This window comes from Cervus elaphus, chromosome 5 (assembly GCF_910594005.1).
Source record: "Cervus elaphus chromosome 5, mCerEla1.1, whole genome shotgun sequence".
Classification (NCBI taxonomy): domain Eukaryota; kingdom Metazoa; phylum Chordata; class Mammalia; order Artiodactyla; family Cervidae; genus Cervus; species Cervus elaphus.
In genome coordinates, this window is record NC_057819.1 from 75672885 (window position 1) to 75694249 (window position 21365).

The 21365-nt window shown below is 38.0% G+C and overlaps 1 long non-coding RNA gene across 1 annotated transcript; it reads left to right on the top strand.

Annotated features, from left to right (window-relative positions):
* Positions 1-5706: 5706 nt before the first annotated feature.
* On the top strand, positions 5707-20449 carry LOC122693357. The gene is made up of 3 exons (XR_006340886.1): positions 5707-5849; positions 7572-7574; positions 20401-20449. It is a non-coding gene; the product is annotated as an uncharacterized LOC122693357 (long non-coding RNA).
* The last annotated feature ends 916 nt before the right edge of the window (positions 20450-21365 follow it).

Genomic DNA, 21365 nt, shown 5'->3' on the forward strand with positions numbered 1-21365 from the left:
TCTGAGAGTCCTGAACAATTAAATATGTACTTGTGACAACCCTCTAGGAGGAAGCCAGGCCCTTAAGAAGTCTTTGGAAATGGAGATACTGGCACCTGGGCACCTTACTAGAGATAGTTGGCTCCAATGCTCCAATAATCTGGTTTCCAGAAGGTTTCTTTCCTCTCTCCTTCCTCTCTTCCTCTTCCTCTCTTCTTTTCTTTCCTCTCTCTCTCTTTCCTTCAGGCCTGGCTACAGTGTGTACACTTATGAATTCTCTGCCTTGTACTTTGCTATCAGTGAATGTTGTGAATGTGTTGTCAAACTCAGAGGTGGAAGCAGAAACTTCACTTTGGTATTACACAGTCCTGAATTTTCAGGAGTGATAATTATATTTATAGTGATATGTTGTTGTGTTTATATATTGTGTGTTTGCTTTTATCTAAAAGTTTGGATTGTAGATTCTTTACCTATCTCAACTACTGACAATTTTTAATACCATAGAAAGAATAAATACAAACCTACAAAGGAGGTTTTTGCTTAAATGAAAATAACAAAATGTGTTTCTCTCTGTAGTAGAGCATAGGTTCCTTTGTCTCGGTACAGAAAGAAACCAGTGAGAGGCAGAGTGACAGGTAAGGAAAGAGTTTATTAATATAGGAAGCTTGTGAGAGATACAAGTGGGTGGGAAAGGGAGTGCCACACCCAGAATTTAGTAGGCTACTGTCCTGTAATCAAAATAAATGTGGAGAGGGGGAGAAGACCACCTTCTTCATTCTTGAGTAGATTTCATTCCTCTGTCATCAGTTCCTCCTCCACACTGTGTGGGAAAGTTTTCTCGTCCTTACATAGCCAAACTGGGACTGTCATGGCACAATGGAAATAAGCAAAATGGTGGTAACCTACACTAAACTATGGTAAATCATCTCAGGTTTCAGTATAATGCCATCTTTCCTTACATTTTTATATTTAGTGTGTACAAAAGAGCACGTCTTAGGATCTGCCAGCAGATATCCATTTCACAGACATATATACCACTCTCACAACAATTTCCTCTCCAGTACTTTTGCCTGGAAAACCCCATGGACAGAGGTGCCTGGTAGGCTACAGTCCATGGGGTCTCGAAGAGTCAGACACGACTTCACTTTTACTTTCACTTTTCACTTTCATGCATTGGAGAAGGAAATGGCAACCCATTCCACTATTCTTGCCTGGAGAATCCCAGGGATGGAGGAGCCTGGTGGGCTACCGTCTATGGGGTCACATGGAGTCAGACACAACTGATGCGACTTAGCAGCAGCAGCAGCAGCACAACACTTCAGATGGTTGAATAGGATGTGTGTGTGTGTGTGTGTGTGTGTGTGTGTGTGTGTGTGCATGCGCGCACATGCGTAGAAACAAAGAAATAGATTTTAAAATGTTAAGGAATATTTCTGACACTATAAACCTAGCAAACAGATCTTATTTCACTGCTCTACACACATGACTTTATTTATTTATTTATATTTCATTTATTTTTATTAGTTGGAGGCTAATTACTTTGCAATATTGTAATGGTTTTTGCCATACATTGACATGAATCAACCATGGATTTACCTGTATCCCCCATCCCATCCCTCTGGGTCTTCCCAGTGCACCAGCCCTGACCGTCCATCTCATGCATCCAACCTGGACTGGTGATCTGTTTCACATCTGATAGTATACTTGTTTCAATGCTATTCTCTCAGAACATCCCACCCTTGCCTTCTCCCAGAGTCCAAAAGTCTGTTTTACACATCTGTGTCTCTTTTTCTGTTTTGCATATAGGGTTATCGTTACCATCTTTTTAAATTCCATATGTTTGTGTTTGTATACTGTATTGGTATTTATCTTTCTGGCTTACTTCACTCTGTATAATGGGCTCCAGTTTCACCCACCTCATTAGAACTGATTCAAATGTATTCTTTTTAATGGCTGAATAGCATTCTATTGTGTAAATGTGTCATAGCTTCCTTATTCATTCGTCTACTGATGGGCATCTAGGTTGCTTCCATGTCCTGGCTATTATAAACAGTGCTGCAATGAACATTGGGGTGCATGTGTCTCTTTCAGATCTGGTTTCCTCAGTGTGTACGCCCAGAAGTGGTATTGCTGGGTCATATGGCAGTTCTATTTCCAGTTTTTTTTTTAAGGAATCTCCACACAGTTCTCCATAGTGGCTGTACTAGTTTGCATTCCCACCAACAGTGTAAAGAGGGTTCCCTTTTCTCCACACCCTCTCCAGCATTTATTGCTTGTAGACTTTTGGATAGCAGCCATCCTGACTGGTGTGTAATGGTACCTCATTGTGGTTTTGACTTGCATTTCTCTGATAATGAGTGATGTTGAGCATCTTTTCATGTGTTTGTTAGCCATCTGTATGTCTTCTTTGGAGACATGTCTGTTTAGTTCTTTGGCCCATTTTTTGATTGGGTCATTTATTTTTCTGGAATTGAGCTGCAGGAGTTGCTTGTATATTTTTGAGATTAATCCTTTGTCTGTTTCTTCATTTGCTATTATTTTCTGCCATTCTTAAGGCTGTCTTTTCACCTTGCATATAGTTTCCTTTGTTGTGCAAAAGCTTTTCAGTTTCATTAGGTCCCATTTGTTTATATTTGCTTTTATTTCCAATATTCTTGGAGGTGGGTCATAGAGGATCCTGCTGTGATTTATGTCAGAGAGTGTTTTGCCTATGTTCTCCTCTAGGAGTTTTATAGTTTCTGGTCTTACATTTAGATCTTTAATCCATTTTGAGTTTATTTTTGTGTATGATGTTAGAAAGTGTTCTAGTTTTTCTTTTACAAGTGGTTGACCAGTTTTCCCAGTACCACTTGTTAAAGAGGTTGTCTTTTTTCCATTGTATATCCTTGCCTCCTTTGTCGAAGATAAGGTGTCCATAGGTTCATGGATTTATCTCTGGGCTTTCTATTCTGTTCCATTGATATATATTTCTGTCTTTGCCCCAGTACCATACTGTCTTGATGACTGTGGCTTTGTAGTAGAGCCTGAAGTCAGGTACATTGATTCCTCCAGTTCTATTCTTCTTTCTTAATATTGCTTTGGCTGTTCAACGTTTTTTTTGTGTTTCTATACAAATGGTGAAGTTATTTGTTCTATTTCTGTGAAAAATACTCTTGGTAGCTTGATAGGGATTGCATTGAATCTATAGATCACTTTGGGTAGTATACTCATTTTCACAGTATTGATTCTTCCAATCCATGAACACGGTATATTTCTCCATCTATTTGTATCCTCTTTGATTTCTTTCACCAGTGTTTTATAGTTTTCTATATATAGGTCTTTCGTTTCTTTAGGTACTTTAATACGTCTCTGAGAGTGGCATTTAAGAGTTTGGAAATACTTCTCTTAATTCACACTAACAGGGAAATTCACATCTTAATGGAGATGTACATTGTGTGTTCGTTAGTTCATTATGTCTAACTCTTTGTAACCATTTGGATTGCAGACTGCCAGGCTCCTCTGTCCATGGGATATTTCAGGCAAAGTTACTGGAGTGGTTGTCATTTCCTCCTCCAGGAAATCCTCCTGTGTCAGGAACTGAACTCATGTCTCCTGCATCTCCTTCATTGCAGGTGTTTTGGCACTTTGTTAAAAAATAATTCTCTTGAAATATGACCAGGATGTAATAATCCATTACTATTTTTGCCTCTATAAAACGGATTGAGTTTTAGTAAAGCTCTTTGATTATAGATGATTTTCAAACAACTTTTATTGAATTGGAATTATGTCATCTTAGAGCTAATAGAACTTTTTTGATTTTCTTCCTCAATTTTTTTGATTTTCTTACTGTTTTAAATAATGAGCTATTGAGCTGGAATACCTGGATTCAACCCTGGCCCTGATTACTTTGTGACTTTGAACAATTAACCTCACCTTTCTGAGCCTCAGTTTTCTCAGTGATACAAAGGCCAGAGACTTCTGCTACATGGAAATATGAAATTGAGTGCCTTAAAAATATTGGCAATTTTCTCGGTACTTTCACAGCACTTAATAAATGTTTGTTATTATTTCATTTTTCTAGTACATTGAAATCAGTGCTTTTCTTTTTTTTTTTTTTTTTTATCTCTTGAGGTTACTCTGTGTGTGTGTGTGGTTAAGAGTTTGATCAAGGGTCATGTACATACATGTACATATTTAAAATGGATAACCAACAAAGACCTTTTGTATAGCACATGGAAGTCTGTTCAATGTTAAGTTCCAGCCTGGATGGGATGGGAGTTGGGGGAGAATATATATATATCTGAAGCACTTCACTATTTGCCTGAAACTATGACAGCATTATTAATTGGCAATAACAATACAAAGATGCTTGCTCAAAAAAACAAAAACAAAAAAAATCTTAAGATGTATGGATGTGAGAGTTAGACCATAAATAAGGCTGAACACTGAAGAGTTAATGCTTTTGAACTGTGGTGTTGGAGAAGACTCCTGAGAATTCCTTGGACTGCAAGTAGATCAAGGAAATCAATCTTGAATAGCCTTTGGAAGGATGGATGCTGAAACTGAAGCTCCCATACTTTGGCCACATTATGCAAAGAGCTGACACGTTAGAAAAGACCCTGATGTTGCAAAAGATTGAAGGCAGGAAGAGAAGGGGATGACAGAGGATAAGATGGTTGTATGGCATCACTGACTCAATGGGCATGAGACTGAGCATGCTCTGGGAGATGGTGAAGGGCAGGGAAGCCTGATGTGCTACAGTCCATGGGGTTGCAAAGTGAACAACAAAAACCAATGCAAAATAAAAAAGTTTAACGTTTGGGAGGGGGGAGAATAAAGAAAATTTTCTTCCAAATTAAAAAATAAAAAAAAAAAGAATTTGATCAAGGGTCAAGCATTTTTCTGAGACAAAATATATCAAAGTAGATTATCTGTAGTATTTCTCATTAGCTTAAAATCTGTAATCAGACTCTATTCAGCTCTTTAAGTTAATGTTGTTGCACTTACATGGCTATTTGAGTTCTTCTGAAAAAGTAAAGATAACCTAAGAAAACCTGAAGAATTTCATTCAGTTACCATGGCACAAGGTGTGGGAGTTTCTTGTAACCATTCTTTCAAGGGAGTAATTTTACTAATAATATTATAATGCTCAATTATAACAATAAATTATGGTAGGATTTAGTTGTTGATCAGTGCAAGGTTTGTGTTGTTGAACATCTGAGCCAGACTAATCTGACTGGAATCATGTTATGAAAATGGAATCTTTCAGAAGTTAGCATTAACAGAGTTATATACATTAAATGCATGAAGCAAAAAACTTGCTATCGTATTTTCCTTTCTCTTCAAATAGGCTCTTGGTCCCTTTAAGCACTGAGCAAAACGTGGAGGCTGCAACCTAAATTTCTTATATATTCAAACACAAATGAACAAGCTTGTTTCCTCGCTTTTGTATATCTTTTTATCACAAATTATTATCTGTACATAGAGAAATTTCTGCTTTAGGGAGATGATTCATATATTTTCTACTTTGTGATAGATGCTGCTAACACTAACCCAACCTCCTCTCTGCTATGCCTAGCCCTAAACATGTCTTTGACATCTCCCAAATACTTAGCCTCCTTATTTAACTTTTATGAATAGTACATCATATGAAATGCCAGGCAGGATGAAGCACAAGCTGGAATCAAGATTGCCAGGAGAAATATCAATAACCTCAAATACATGATAACACCACCCTTATGGCAGAAAATGAAGAAGAACTAAAGAGCTTCTTGATGAAAGTGAAAGAGGAGAGTGAAAAAGTTGGCTTAAAGCTCAACATTCAGAAAACTAAGATCATGGCATCTCGTCCCATCACTTCATGGCAAATACATTGGGAAACAAAGGAAACGGTGAGGGACTTAATTTGCGGGGGGGGGGGGGGGGGGGGGGGGGGGGCCTCCAAAATCACTGCAGATGGTGACTGTAGTCATGAAATTAAAAGACACTTGCTCCTTCGAAGAAAAGCTATGACCAACCTAGACAGCATATTAAAAAGCAGAGACTTTACTCTACCAGCAAAGGTCCGTCTAGTCAAAGCTATGGTTTTTCCAGTAGTCATGTATGGATGTGAGAGCTGGACTATGAAGAAAGCTGAGTGCCAAATAACTGATGCTTTTGAACTGCAGTCTCGGAGACAACTCTTGAGACTCCCTTGGACTGCAAGGAAATCCAAGAAGTCAATCCTAAAGGAATCAGTCCTGAATATTCAGTGGAAGGACAGTTGCTGAAGCTGAAACTCTAATACTTTGGCCCACCTAATGTGAATAACTGACTCATTTGAAAAGACCCCAATGCTGGGAAAGATTGAAGGTGGGATGAGAAGGGGATGACAGAGGATGAGATGCTGGATGGCATCACTGACTCAATGGACATAAATTTGAGTAGGATCCAGGAGTTGGTGATGGACAGGGAAGCCTAGCGTTCTGCAGTCCACGGGGTTGCAGAGTCAGACATGACTGAGGGACTGAACTGAACTGAAATACACAAAAAGAAGCAGAATATAACTCACTGGCAAGTTTAAGACTTTGGCTCACCCCTTCACCCACATGATCCTCCATCCTAACAAACAGAGAGAGGTTCCAGGACTCTAGGGAATTTGATTCACTTTCCTATGTGTTTTTCAATGGTGAATTACAGTACTTATACAATGTTTGCATTTTACTTCCCTTATTGCTTCTCAATTTCCAAATGCCCATTCTGTTACTAATAACAATCTATATAGATGGGGGCAACAGAGGATGATATGGTTAGATAAGCATCCTGCCTCAATGAACATGATTTTGAGCAAACTTCAGGAGACAGTGGAGGACAAAAGAGCATGGTAGGTGAGAGTCCATCAGGCCACAAAGAGTTGGATATACAACTTAGTGACTGAGCAACAACAAAACTAGTGGCAATGGCAGAGCCTTGTGGATGAGAATGAAGTATACAGAGTCAAAGGCCAACTAATTTCCTGCTCTAGCCTTCATTAGCTGTGTAACACTGAGGATATTAATTTACTTCTCTAAGCTTCAGGTTTATCATATAGAAAATAATGAGAAGTAATTAGAATCACACCACAGAATTTACATGAGCATTAAACATGATAATGCACATAAAATACTTACCACAGTGCATGGAAATAGTAAATTCTCAACAAAAGGTAACTATTGTAAGTCCCAGCTTGGTATATCAGTAGATAAACATTTCTGGACTTGAGCCCTATCCACACTATTTTCTTCACTTTTCCCATCTGTTAAATTAGAATAATAAAGTTGACAAATTAAGATTTTTAGGTGAAATGTTTAGTCTGACACCCAAGATTTCATAATTCATAGGTTTAAGGATAGAAAAGATAATTCTTAAATATTTTTCTTTGACCATACTTAATAAATTCAACTTACATTATCCTTTTAAAGATATAATCAATTTTATTTTTTGGTAACTCTGGAATTAAAGTCCTACTAGTAACCTTGTTTCTTAATGTTTAATGGCTAAATCTGCAAGTTATTCTTTGGATTACAAAAGAGCTGAGACTTACTACTTGGGCCCCAGTCATAGAAAAATAATAGAGACTTTCAGTGGGGAAAGAGGTAGTTTGAGGAAACATGTGCATATTCTTTTCTCAATTGAGTTGACTTTGTAATTAACTCCAAAATCAATTTTCAATTAGTGGTTGTTTGGCATTTTATATTAGTTGTTAAAATTATGAGAAGAGGTAGAAAGAAAAGCACATGACTTAGAAATTGCTTTTGGCTACACCAAAGGCCTTCTTCCCAGGTGACCCAGTTGGTGAAGAATCCACCTGCAATGCAGAAAACCCAAGTTCAATCCCTGGGTGGGGAAGACCCCCTACAGACATAAATGACAACCCACTCCAATATTCTTGCCTGGGAAATTCCATGGAGAGAGGAGCCTGGTGGGCTATAGTCCATGGGGTGGCAAAGATTCAGACATGACTTTGTGACTAAATCATACAAAGATACAATGAAAGCTAAAAGTTGGACACTGTGATTGCTAAAATGATACAATGCTTTGAAGAAACACAAAGGATTGGGGTAGATTCACTTGCAGGTAGCATGATATCAGCTGGTAAGCCCTGATAGTTATTGATGCCTTCCTTGTGTTTATTTTCTCCCATTCCTCAGCATTTTAGTTCATAACATTGTCTCTTGTTTTTATCCTAAAAATCTTGAGGTGGGGGGAAGGAGAAGGTAATTTAAAAAGCCTCCTAGGTTTTCAAGATATAGTGAGGCGTATTTGTCTTTAAAAATTTCCTTCACACTCTCAGCCATTTTATCACAAAATGTTCCAGCACATACCTCTAAAGCAGAATAAAGATCCACCTCTCTTTCAGAAGAAGAGCTACCATGTCTGCATATTCAGGCACCATGTTGATTTTAATCTTAGCAATTTTGCAAAATACTAACAGTGTTGTAGTTTGTATGCCAGATCTTAATCTAACAGTTGTGTTTCAGATCAGAGGGATCATGGGAAGTTGGAGGGAATTCCACAGTAACAGTAACTGGACCTTAGATCACAAAAATTGTTCCTCATGACGTCTTTATTTATATGTTGACAGGTTCAGTCCTGACTGGCTGATGAAAAATATAGAAAAAATTATTATGATAAATATTTAAAAATATATATATATATATATATATATATATATCACATATGTATAAACTAAATATTTAAATTAGTAAAGTTTCCCTGTACTTTATATACTAAATATACATTTTATCTATATACAGTAAATTATTTCTGTATACATGTGTATTATCTATACAAACACACAAACATATATATGGGATATAAACATACATCTATATGTACATACTTAGTGGAAGAACTGTAGAAAATCACTCCTTATGTTGTTTTAAATCTACTCTTTCTTATCTTTCTTTTCCTTCCCTTCCAAGCAAGTAAAATTGTGATTATGATAAGCAAAAATTCATCTCACAAAAATTTTAAGCAAAAGCTTCAGTAAACAAAAGAACTGTTTTAGAATTTTTTGAAAAGACAGTTAATTTCTTATATTATGTTATTTAGAAAACATTATATAGCATCTGATACTTAGTAGATGCTAATTCTCATCAATGAATGAGTAAATTAGTGGATGAATGAAAGTGATATTTAAAGAATTATTGGATCCAAGCATCTGTCCTTTGTTTCACTCCACTCATAAGTATATAAATACATTTTGTTTTTTCTATTTCTAGGGAAGGACACTTAGATTCAATACTATGTGTCAGGTTTCATGGGCTAGTTGTCATTGTGAGGAACATTTTAACTGCAAGCCAAACAACATAAGCACTTCGCTAAGGACATATCAAACAAGCTCACGTTCATGAACATCACAAAGAGAAATGTGTTTCATGGCTTATGGTCTACCAGTGATTTTATCGTTTTGCAGACTATGATGACCACTCATTCTATACTGGACAGTAGATGGAATATATGAGAGCTAATGTGTGTTTTGTTGAAACTTTGCTCCAATTTAGTCCTTTAAGTGTTCATAGTGGATCATGATCTTGAGAACTAAAAGGATTAGATATGTATGTATATTAATTTTGACAAGCTTGCCACCATATTTTTTAAAAATTCAATCACAATATTTCCATTATACAAACAAAAAATTACTGAGTTAAATAAAAGAAAATACTGAGAAACATTTAATGAGAAAAGCTTATTAAGTTAAACAAGCCCCTTATTGCAAAATTCAGGCCAAGATTGAAGAAAGTAGGGAAAACCACTAGGCCATTCAGGTATGACCTAAATCATATCCCTTATGATTGATACCCTTTATGACCTAAATCATATCCCCTTATACAGGGGAGGTGACAAACAGATTGAAGGGACTGATCTGATAGGCAGAGTGCCTGAAGAAATATGGATAGAGTTTCATAACTGCACATGAGGCAGTGATCAAAATCTTTTCAAAGAAGAAGAAATGCAAGAAGGCAAAGTAGTTGTCTGAGCAGGTTTTATGAATAGCTGAGGAAAGAAGCAAAAAGCAAGGGAGAAAGGAAAAGCTATACCCAGCTAAATACAGAGTTCCAGAGATGAGAAAGGACATATAAGATGGCCTTCTTAAATGAATAATGCAAAGAAATAGAGGAAAAAACAGAATAAGAAAAACTAGAGATCTCTTCAAGAAAATTGGAGATCTCAAGGGAACATTTTATACATGGATGGGTATGATACAGGACAGACATGGTAAAGACCTAACAGAAGTAGAAGAAATTGAGAAGAGGAGGCAAGAATACACAGAATAACTGTACAAAAAAGATCTTTTGGCCAAGATAGCCACGATGGTGTAGTCAATCACCTAAAGTCAGACATCCTGGAGTGTGAAGTCAAGGGGCCTCAGGAAGCATTACTACAAACACAGCAAGTGGAGGTGATGGAATTTCAACTGAGCTGTTTAAAATCCTAGAAGATTTAAAATCTTAAAAGCTATTTAAATCCTATTAAAGTCCTACACTTAATATGTCAAAAAATTTGGAAAGCTCAGCAGTGGCCACAGGACTGCAAAAGGTCAGCTTTCATTCCAATCTGAAAGAATGGCAATGCCAAAGAATGTTCAACCGCCACAGAGTTGTGCTCATTTCTCATGTTAGGAAGGTTATGTTCAAAATCTTTCAAGCTAGGCTTTGGCAGTACATGAGCCAAGAAATTCCCTGGGTTTGGAAAGGGCAGAGGGACAAGAGATCAAATTTCCAACATCCACTGGATCATAGAGAAATCAAGAGAATTTATATATATATATTTATATATATATATATAAATATATATATATCATTGACTATGCTAAAGACTTTGTGTGGATCACAACATACCATGGAACAATCTTAAAGAGATGGGGATACCTGACTACCTTACCTGCCTCCTGAGAAATCTGTATGCAGGTCAAGAAGCAACAGTTAGAACCAGACAAGGAACAACAGACTGGTTCCAAAATGGGAAAAGAGTACATCAAGGCTGCATATCGTCACCTGCTTATTTAGCTTATATGTAAAGTACATCTCCCCAACCAAGGGATTGTGCAAAATTCCAGGCTAGATGAAGCAAAACTTGGAATAAAATATGGCAGAAAGTGAAGAAGAACTAACTAAAGAGCCTCTTGATGAAAGTGAAAGAGGAGAGTTAAAAAGTTGGGTTTAGACTCAACATTCAAAAAAAATTATGGCATCTGGTTCTATCACTTCATGGCAAATACATGGGGAAACTGGAACCAGTGGCTGACTTTATTTTTCTGGGCCCCAAAATCACTGAAGATGGTGACTGCAGCCATGAAATTAAAAGACATTTACTCCTTGGAAGAAAAACTATGACCAACCTAGACAGCATATTAAAAGGTGGAGACATTGTTTGCTGACAAAGGTCAATCTAGTCAAACCTGTTTTTTTTCCAGTAGTCATGTATGGATGTGAGAGTTGGACTGTAAGGAAAGCTGAACACTGAAGAACTGATGCTTTTGAACTGTGGTGTTGGGAGAAGACTCTTGAGTCCCCTGGATTGCAAGAGGATCAAACCAGTCAATCCCAAAGAAAAGCAAACCTGGGTTTTCACTGGAAGGACTGAAGCTAAATTGAAACTCCAATACTTTGGCCACCTGATGCAAAGAACTGCCTCACTGGAAAAGATCCTGTTGCTGGGGAAGATTGAAGGCAGGAGGAGAAGGGGATGGCATGGGATGAGATGGTTGGATGGCATTAGCGACTTGATGGACATAAGTCGAAAAAGCTCCAGGAGTTGGTGATGGACAGGGAAGCCTGGCCTACTGCAATCCATGAGGTCACAGAGTTGGGCATGACTGACTGACTGAACTTACTGAATGACTGCTCCTTGGAAGAAAAGTTTTGACAAATCTAGACAGTGTATTAAAAGGCAGAGACATCAATTTGCTGACAAGGGTCTGAATACTCAAAGCTATGATTTTCCCATAGTCATGTATGGATGTGTACATTTGACCATAAAGAAGGCTGTGCCCGCAAAGAATTGATGCCTTTTAATTGTGAGTCTGGGGTCCCTTGGACTAAAGGGAAACCAAACCAGTCAATCTTAAAGGAATTCAACCCAGAATATTCATTGGAAAGACTGATGCTGAAGCTTCAATACTTTGACTACCTGATGCAAAGAGCTGTCTCATTGGAAAAGACCCTGATGCTGGGAAAGATTTAAGGCAAAAAGAGCAGAGGTAGCAGAGAATGAGATGGTTGGATGGCATCACTGACTCAATGAATGTGACTTTCAGCAAACTGTGGGATACAGTGAAGGACAGGGGAACATGACATGCTGCAGTCCATGGGGCTGAGAAGAGTTGGAGATGACTTTAGCAAGTGAGCAGCAACAAAGAGAAAATTAGTACAATAGAAATATCAATCTTTTTTTTTTTTTTTTGCTGGGGATGATGCCATTAAATATTGTTCTAAAATTTGTTCAGTAAATATATTTAAGAATATCAAAGATAAACCAATAAGATAATGAGTAATGGAGAGTCTTGGAAGATACTGAACTGTAAAGTAAAATCATAATCTCACTTTAACTGTAAATATAAATGATTTTAAAGTCATGAGACTCTACCAGTAGGGCACAGGAGGCAAATAGCTTCACAAATTTACACGCATCTTATTTAGTATGTTGTTTTTGTTATTCAGTCACTCAGTCATATCTGATTCTTTGCAACTTCATGGACTGCAGCATGCCTGGCTTCCCTGACCTTTGCGATCTCCTGAAGTTTGCTCAAACTCATGTCTGTTGAACTGGTGATGCCATCCAAACATTTCATCCTCTGTCATCCCCTTCTCTTCCTGCCTTCAATCTTTCCAGCAGCATCAGGGTCTTTTACAATGAGTTGACTCTTCACACCGAGTGGCCAAACTACTGGAGCTTCAGCTTCACATCGGTCCTTCCAATGTTAATTCAGGGTTTATTTCCTTTAGGATTGACTAGCTTGATCTCTTTGCTGTCCAAGGGACTCTCAAGAGTTTTTTCCAGCTTCACAGCTCAAAAGCATCAATTTTTCAGTGTCCAGGCTTCTTTATGGTCCAACTCTCACACCCATGCATGACTATTGGAAATACCATAGCTTTGACTGCAGACATTTGTTGGCAAAGTGATGTCGCTCTTTTTAATATGTTGTCTATGTTTGTCATAGTTTTTTCTCCCAGGGAGGAAGCATCTTTTAATTTCATGGCTTCAATTACCATCTGCAGTTATTTTGGAGCCCAAGAAAATAAAACCTGTCACTGTTTCCATTATTTCCCCATCTATGTGCTATGAAGTGATGGAACCATATGCCATGATCTTAATTTTTGAATGTTGAGTTTGAAGCCAGATTTTTCACCCTCCTCTTTCAGCATCATCAAAAGGTTCTTTAGTTCCTCTTCACTTTCTGCCGTTAGGATGGTGTCATCTACCTATCTGAGGTTATTGACATTTCTCCCAGAAATTTTGATTCCAGCTTGAGCTTCATCCAATCTGAGAGTTCAAATGATGTACTACGCATATTAGTTAAATGAGAAAAATTACAATATACAGTCTTGACATGGAACCCCAAAAGATTACCCTGCTATTCCTGAAAACAGCACATTGTTCTCATTTTAAACTTGCTGAAAGAGACCATGTCTTAATCCTACCGAATAAAATACAATAGGACCCTTAATGCTTTCAATAGCTAAGTTTTAATCTTCACACAATTATGTAATTTAAGAATCAACATGCTCATGTATTTTCAGATAAGATAACTGAGTTTCAGAAATTTTCATGAGCCTTCCAGCTGTGGTAAATTTTCTCATCAGCATCAGTTCACTCACTCAGTCATGTCCAACTCTTTGAGACCCCATAGACTTTAGGGCAGCAGGCTTCCCTGTCCATCACCAATTCCTGGAGTTTACTCAAACTCATGTCCATTGAGTTGGGGATGCCATCCAGCCATCTCATCCTCTGTCACCCCCTTCATCTACACCTTCAATGCTTGCCAGAATCACAGACTTTTCCAATGAGCCATATCTTTGAATCAGGTTGCCAATGTATTGGAGTTTCAGCTTCAGCATAAGTCTTTCCAATGAATATTAAGGACGGATTTCCTTTAGGATTGACTGGTTGGGTCTCCTTGCAGTCCAAGGGACTCTCAAAATGTCTTTGGTGTTCAGCTTTATGTATAGTCCAACTCACATCCTTACATGACTCCTGGGAAAACAATCGCTTTGACTAGATGGGCCTTTGTTGGCAAAGTAACGGCTCTGCTTTTTAATAGGCTGTCTAGTTTGGTCATGGCTTTTCTTCTAAGGAACAAGCACCTTTTAATTTCATGGCTTCAGTTACCATCTGCAGTGATTTTGGTGCCCAATAAAATAAAGGCTGTCATTGTTTCCATTGTTTCCCAATCTATTTGCCATGAAGTGATGAGACCGGATGCCATGACCTTGGTTTTCTGAATGCTAAGCTTTAAGTCTGCTTTTTCACTCTACTCTTACAATTTATCAAGAAGCTCTTTAGTTCTTCTTCACTTTCTGCCATAAAGGTGGTGTCATCTGCATATCTGAGTTTATTGATATTTCTCCCAGCAATCTTGATTCCAGCTTGTGCTTTATCCAGCCTGGCATTTCGCATGATGAGTTAAATAAACAGGGTGACAATATACAGCCTTGATGTACTCCTTTTCCAATTTGGAACCAGTCTGTTGTTCCATGTCCAGTTCTAACTGTTGCTTCTTGACCTGCATACAGATTTCTCAGGAAGTATGTCAGGTGGTCTGGTATTCCCATCCCTTTAAGAATTCTCCACAGTTTGTTGTGATCTACACAGTCAAAATCTTTGTCATAGTCAATAAAAGAGAAGCAGATTTTTTTTTTTTTTTTACAGAACTCTCTTGCTTTTTCTATGTTCCAATGGATATTGGCACTTTGATCTCTGATTCCTCTGCCTTTTCCAAATCTAGCTTGAACATCAGGAATTCCATGGTTCATGTACTGCTGAAGCCTGGCTTGGAGGATTTTGAGCATTACTTTGCTAGCATGTGAAATGAGTGTAATTGTGTGGTAGCTTGAACTCTTTGGCATTGCCTTTCTTTCAGATTGGAATGACAACTGATTTTTTCCAGTCCTGTGACCGCTGCTGAGTTCTCCAAATTTGATAGCATATTGAGTGCAGCACTTTCACAGCATCCTCTTTTAGGTTTTGAAATAGCTCAACTGGAATTCCATCCCCCCACTACCTTTGTTCATAGTGATGTTTCCTAGGGCCCTCTTGACTTTGCATTCCAGGATGGCTCGCTCTAGGTGAATGATCACATCATCATGGTTATCTGGCTCATGAAGATCTTTTTTGTATAGTTCTTCTGTGCATTCTTGCCGCCTCTTCTTAATATCTTCTGCTTCTGTTAGATCCATATCATTTCTGTCTTTTATTGAGCCCATCTTTGCATGAAATTTTCCCATGGTATCTCTAATTTTCTTGAAGAGATCTCTAGTCTTTCCCATTCTATTGTTTTCCTCTATTTCTTTGCATTGATCACTGAGGAAATCTTTCTTATCTCTCCTTGCTATTTTTTGGAACTCTGCATTCAAATGGGTATATCTTCCCATTTCTCCTTTGCCTTTAGCTTTTCTTCTTTTTTCAGCTGTTTGTGAATTCTCCACAGACAACCATTTTGCCATTTTACATTAGCCAGCATTCAAGTAGTCACATGCAGCAATCACAGATTTTTCTTCATTTATTTATTTCTTCCTAACCAGTCCATCCTAAAAGAGATCAGTCCTGGGTGTTCATTGGAAGGACTGACGCTGTAGCTGAAACTCCAGTACTTTGGCCACCTCATGCGAAGAGTTGACTCATTGGAAAAGACCCTGATGCTGGGAGGGATTGGGGGCAGGAGGAGAACGAGACGACAGAGAAAGAGATGGCTGGATGGCATCACCGACTCGATGGGCATGAGTTTGAATAAACTCCGGGAGTTTGTGATGGACAGGGAGGTCTGGCGTGCTGCGATTTATGGGGTCGCAGAGTGGGACACGACTGAGCGACTGAACTGAATTGAACTGAAAGTCATACAAACCTTGTCAGTAAGGAAGAAACCATACTGTTTCTTTTTGGGAAACATAGATTGATTAACATACTATTGAATTTCAATTTTAAAACTGTTGCACTGTATCTTTGAATTAGAATGTAGAGACCTAAGAGCAGAATTCCCAAAATGAGCCTTTCCACTAGTAACTACTTTGAATTCTTTGCTTCTGTTTACTTAGGGAAGACATTTCTCAATCAAGAGCAGTCTGTTCTTTCTAAGTGACGATACTTAACATGAATATAATAGCCTGATGGGTGATAATCGTAAAATGAAATACTCAAGGCCATGTACATTTTGCTACATTAAATTAAAAACAGATTTCTACTTTATCCCCCAGTAAATAAAAAAGAATGCAGGAAGAATATAAACAAATATTTTTATTAAATAATAGATTGTTTTATTGGCTTTCTAATGTTCATACAATTAACAGATATTTACTTTATAAATTTGCATAAAAAAGAAAAAACATCTTGCCTAACATACTAGATAGAAGTAAGCATCATTTTCATGAATAATGCTTTACTGAAGTCTTCAAAAATTTTCAAAGATCTGAGATTATACTATATATGCTCTTTTGTAGTTTGTTTTACCCCAGCACCAGTGAATTTTCCAATGAGTCAGCTGTTCACATCAGAAACCAAAATACTTCCCCTGATGCTGGGAAAGATTGAGGGTGGAAGGAGAAGAGGGTGTCAGAGGATGAGATGGTTGGCTGGCATCACTGATGCAATGGTGACATAAACTTTGGCAAACTTTGGACATAAACTTTGGCAAACTTCAGGAGATGGTGAGGGACAGAGAGGTCTGGCATTTGACAATCCATGGTGTCTCAAAGAGTTGAACATGACTGGGTGACTGAATGACAAAAGCTTTGGTTTTTAATTGCTAATATAAATTGAGATTTTTTTCCTTTGTGTTGCATACGTTTTTAAAGAATTATTTCTAATATTTGTCTATTCAAGTACTATATGTATAATGTAATTTAACAGTTTCTTCTTATTAGTCATTGTGATGACTAATATTTCATGAAATATCATGAAATTAAAACTGTGGTAAACAAACTTTTGATAAACGATAGATGAGGTATTCATCACCAAAAATGTTGAAGTCCTTTTCTGAAAGAGTTGTGATGTATTTTGTCAGACACATAATACCTTCCAGACCTTATAAAGTAATGTCTGTTGCATGTGTGTGATAGCCTATATAGCCTTTCCAGTACTAGATATTTTCATTAAAATAGTTTTGAAAAGGTGACAACTGAAAACTCTACCTAATGTCTGAATATATTATATTCACTTAACAGTGAGCCTGATTATTATGTGCCTATGTATATAAAATCACATCTAATCCCTTGACAAACACAGTTAAAAAAAGCAGAGACATCATTTTCCAAAAAAGGTCCATACAGCCAAAGCTATGGTCTTTCTAGTAGTCATGTACAAATGTGAGAGTTAGGCCATAATGAAGGCTGAGTACTGAAGAGTTTAGACTTTTGACTTGTGATGCTGGAGAAGATTTTTGAGAGTCCCTTGAACAGCAAGGATATCCAACCCATTCCATCCTTTTTTTGTACTGCTTCAAAAAGCTGCTACCCCACATCCAAGGTCAGAAGTGGTGGCCAAGAGGAGATACCCCACGTCCAAGGTAAGAGAAACCCCAGTAAGACAGCAGGCGCTGAGAGAGGGCATTGGCATCAGAGGTCAGACAGACTGAAACCATAATCACAGAAAACTAACCAATCTGATCACATGGATCACAGTCTTGTTTAACTCAATGAAACTAAACCATGCCATGTAGGGCCACCAAATATAGACCGGTCATGGTGGAGAGTTCTGACAAAACGTGGTCCACTGGAGAAGGGAATGACAAACTACTTTAGTATATTTGCCTTGAGAAGCCCATGAACAGTATGAAAAAGCAGAAAGATAGGACACTGAAAGATGAATTCCCCAGGTCGGCAGGTGCCCAATATGTTACTGGAGATCAGTGGAGAAATAATTTCAGAAAGAGTGAAGGGATGGAGTCAAAGCAAAAACAACACCCAGCTGTGGATGTGGCTGGTGATGCTGTGGATGTGACTGGTGATGCAAGGTCCAATGCTGTAAAGAGCAAAATTGCATAAGAATCTGGAATGTTAGATCCATGAATCAAGTCAAATTGAAAGTGGTCAAACAGGAGATGGCAAGAGTGAACGTCAACATTGTAGGAATCAGCAAACTAAAATGTACTGGAAAGGGTGAATTTAACTCAGATGACCATTTATCTAATACTTGGGCAGGAATTCCTAAGAAGAAATGGAGTAGGAATCATAGTCAACAAAAGAGTCCAAAATGCAGTACTTGGATGCAATCTCAAAAACAACAGAACGATTTCTGTTCATTTCCAAGGCAAACCATTCAATATCACGGTAATCCAAGCCTATGCCCAACGAGAAACGCTGAAGAAGCTGAAGTTGAACGGTTCTATGAAAACCTACAAGACCTTTTAGAACTAACACCCATAAAAGATGTCCTTTTCATTATAGGGGACTAGAATGTAAAAGTAGGAAGTCAAGAAACCCCTGGGAGTAACAGGCATATTTGCCTTGGAGTACAGGGCATGAAGCAGGGTATGAAGCAGGGCAAAGGCTAATAGAGAACACACTGGTCATAGCAAACACCCTCTTCCAACAACACAAGAGAAGACTCTACACATGGACATCACCAGATTTCCAACAGTAAAATCAGATTGATTATATTCTTTGCAGCCAAAGATGGAGAAGCTCTATACAGTCAGCAAAAACAAGACCAGGATCTGACTGTGGCTCAGACCATGAACTCCTTATTGCCAAATTCAGACTTAAATTGAAGAAAGTGGGGAAAACCATTAGACCATTCAGCTATGACCTAAATAAAATTCCTTATGATAATATAGTGGAAGTGAGAAATAAATTTAAGGGCCTAGATCTAATAGACAGAGTGCCTGGGTGAACTATGGACAGAGGTTTGGGATGTCGTACAGGTGACAGGGAACAATAACATCTCCAAGAAAAAGAAATACAAAAAAGCAAAATGGCTGTCTGAGGAGGCCTTGCAAATAGCTGTGAAAGAAGAGAAGCCAAAAGCAACAGTGAAAAGGAAAGATATACCCATTTGAATGCAGAGTTCCAAAGAATAGCAAAGAGAGATATGAAAGCCTTTCTTAATGATCAGTGCAAAGAAATAGAAAAATAGTAGAATGGAAAAGACTAGAGATAACTTCAAGAAAATTAGAGACACCAAGGGAACATGTCATGCAAAGATGGGCTCAATAAAGTACAGAAGTTGTATGGAACTAACAGAAGCAGAAGATATTAAGAAAAGGTGGCAAGAATGCACAGAAGAACTATGCAAAAAAGATCTTTACAACCCAGATAATCACGATGGTGTGATCACTCACCTAGAGCCAGATATCCTGGAATGTGAAGTCAAGTGGGCCTTAGGAAGCATCACCACAAACAAAGCTAGTGGAGGTGATGGAATCTTAGTTGAGCTACTCAAAATCCTAAAAGATGATGCTGTGAAAGTGCTACACTCAATATGCCAACAAAGTTGAAAACTCAGCAGTGGCCACAGCACTGGAAAAGATCAGTTTTCCTTCCAATCCCAAAGAAAGGCAATGGCAAAAAATGCTCAAACTACCGCACAATTACACTCATCTCACATGCTAGCAATGTAGTCCTCAAAATTCTCCAATCCAGGCTTCAGCTATACGTGAACAGTGAACTTCCAGATGTTCAAGCTGGTTTTAGAAAAGGCAGAGGAACAGAGATCAAGTTGCCAATATCTGCTGGATCATCAAAAAAGTGAAAGAGATCCAGAAAAAAAAAAAATCTACTTCCACTTTATTGACTATGCCTATGCCAAAACTTTGACTATGTGGATCACAGTAATCTGTGGAAAATTCTGAAAGAGATGGAAATACCAGACCACCTGACCTGCCTCCTGAGAAATCTGTATGCAGGTCATGAAGCAACAGTTAGAAGTGGACATGGAACAACAGAGTGGTTGCAAATTGGAATAGGAGTACTTCAAGGCTGTATATTGTCATCCGCCTTATTTAACTTATATGCAGAGTACATCACGAGAAATGCTGGACTGGATGAAGGACAAGCTAGAATCAAGATTGCCAGGAAAAATAACAATAACCTCATATATGCAGATTATACCATCCTTATGGCAGAAAGTGAAGAACTAAAGAGCTTCTTGATGAAAGTGAAAGAGGAGAGTGAAAAAGTTGGCTTAAAGCTCAACATTCAGAAAACTAAGATCATGGCATCTGGTCCCATCACTTCATGGGAAATAGATGGGGAAACAGTGGAAACAGAGACTGACTTTATTTTTCTGGGCTCCAAAATCACTGCAGATGGTGATTGCAGCCATGAAAATAAAGACGCTTACTCCTTGGAGGGAAAGTTATGACCAACTTAGACATCACATTAGGAAGCAGAGGCATTACTTTGCCAACAAAGGTCTGTCTAGTCAAGGCTATGGTTTTTCCAGTAGTCATGTTTGAATGTGAGAGATGAACTGTAAAGAAACCTGAGCGCAGAAGAATTGATGCTTTTGAACTGTGTTGTTGGAGACTCTTGTGAGTGCCTTGGACTGCAAGGAGATCCAACCAGTCCACCCTAAAGGAGATCAGTCCTGGGTGTCCATTGGAAGGACTAATGTTAAAGCTGAAACTGCAATACTTTAGCCACCTGATATGAAGAGCTGACTCATTTGAAAAGACCCTGAAGCTGGGAAAGATTGAAGGGGGAGCAGAAGGGCACAACAGAGGATGAAACGGTTGGATGGCATCACTGACTCAATGGGCATTAGTTTGGGAAAATTCTGGGAGTTGGTGATGGACAGGGAGGCCTGGCATGCTGCAGTCCATGGGTTTGCAAAGAGTTGGACACGACTGAGCAACTCAACTGAACTGACCTGAAAAAGCTGCTCATATATTAGAACAAATGCTCCTTGGATTGTCTTTATATTGCAAAGATTTCTTTATTGTTTAAAATTTACTTTTATGTATTAACGCATTACTTTTTCCTTGTTTTAACTCTTAAAGTTTGTTTGTTTGTTTGTTTTTAAGAATGATACACAAATATATAGGAACACACAAACATACAGAGAAGTAGAAAAAATATTGTACTTTTAATGTCCATATTATTAGCTGAGAGTTGTTCATAATATTCCTTATTATTATTTTTTGTCTGTAAAATATGTAGTGGTGTCACCTCAATTATTCCCATAATTGATAACTTGTCCTTTCTTTCATTTATTCCTGATATATCTTTCTTTGA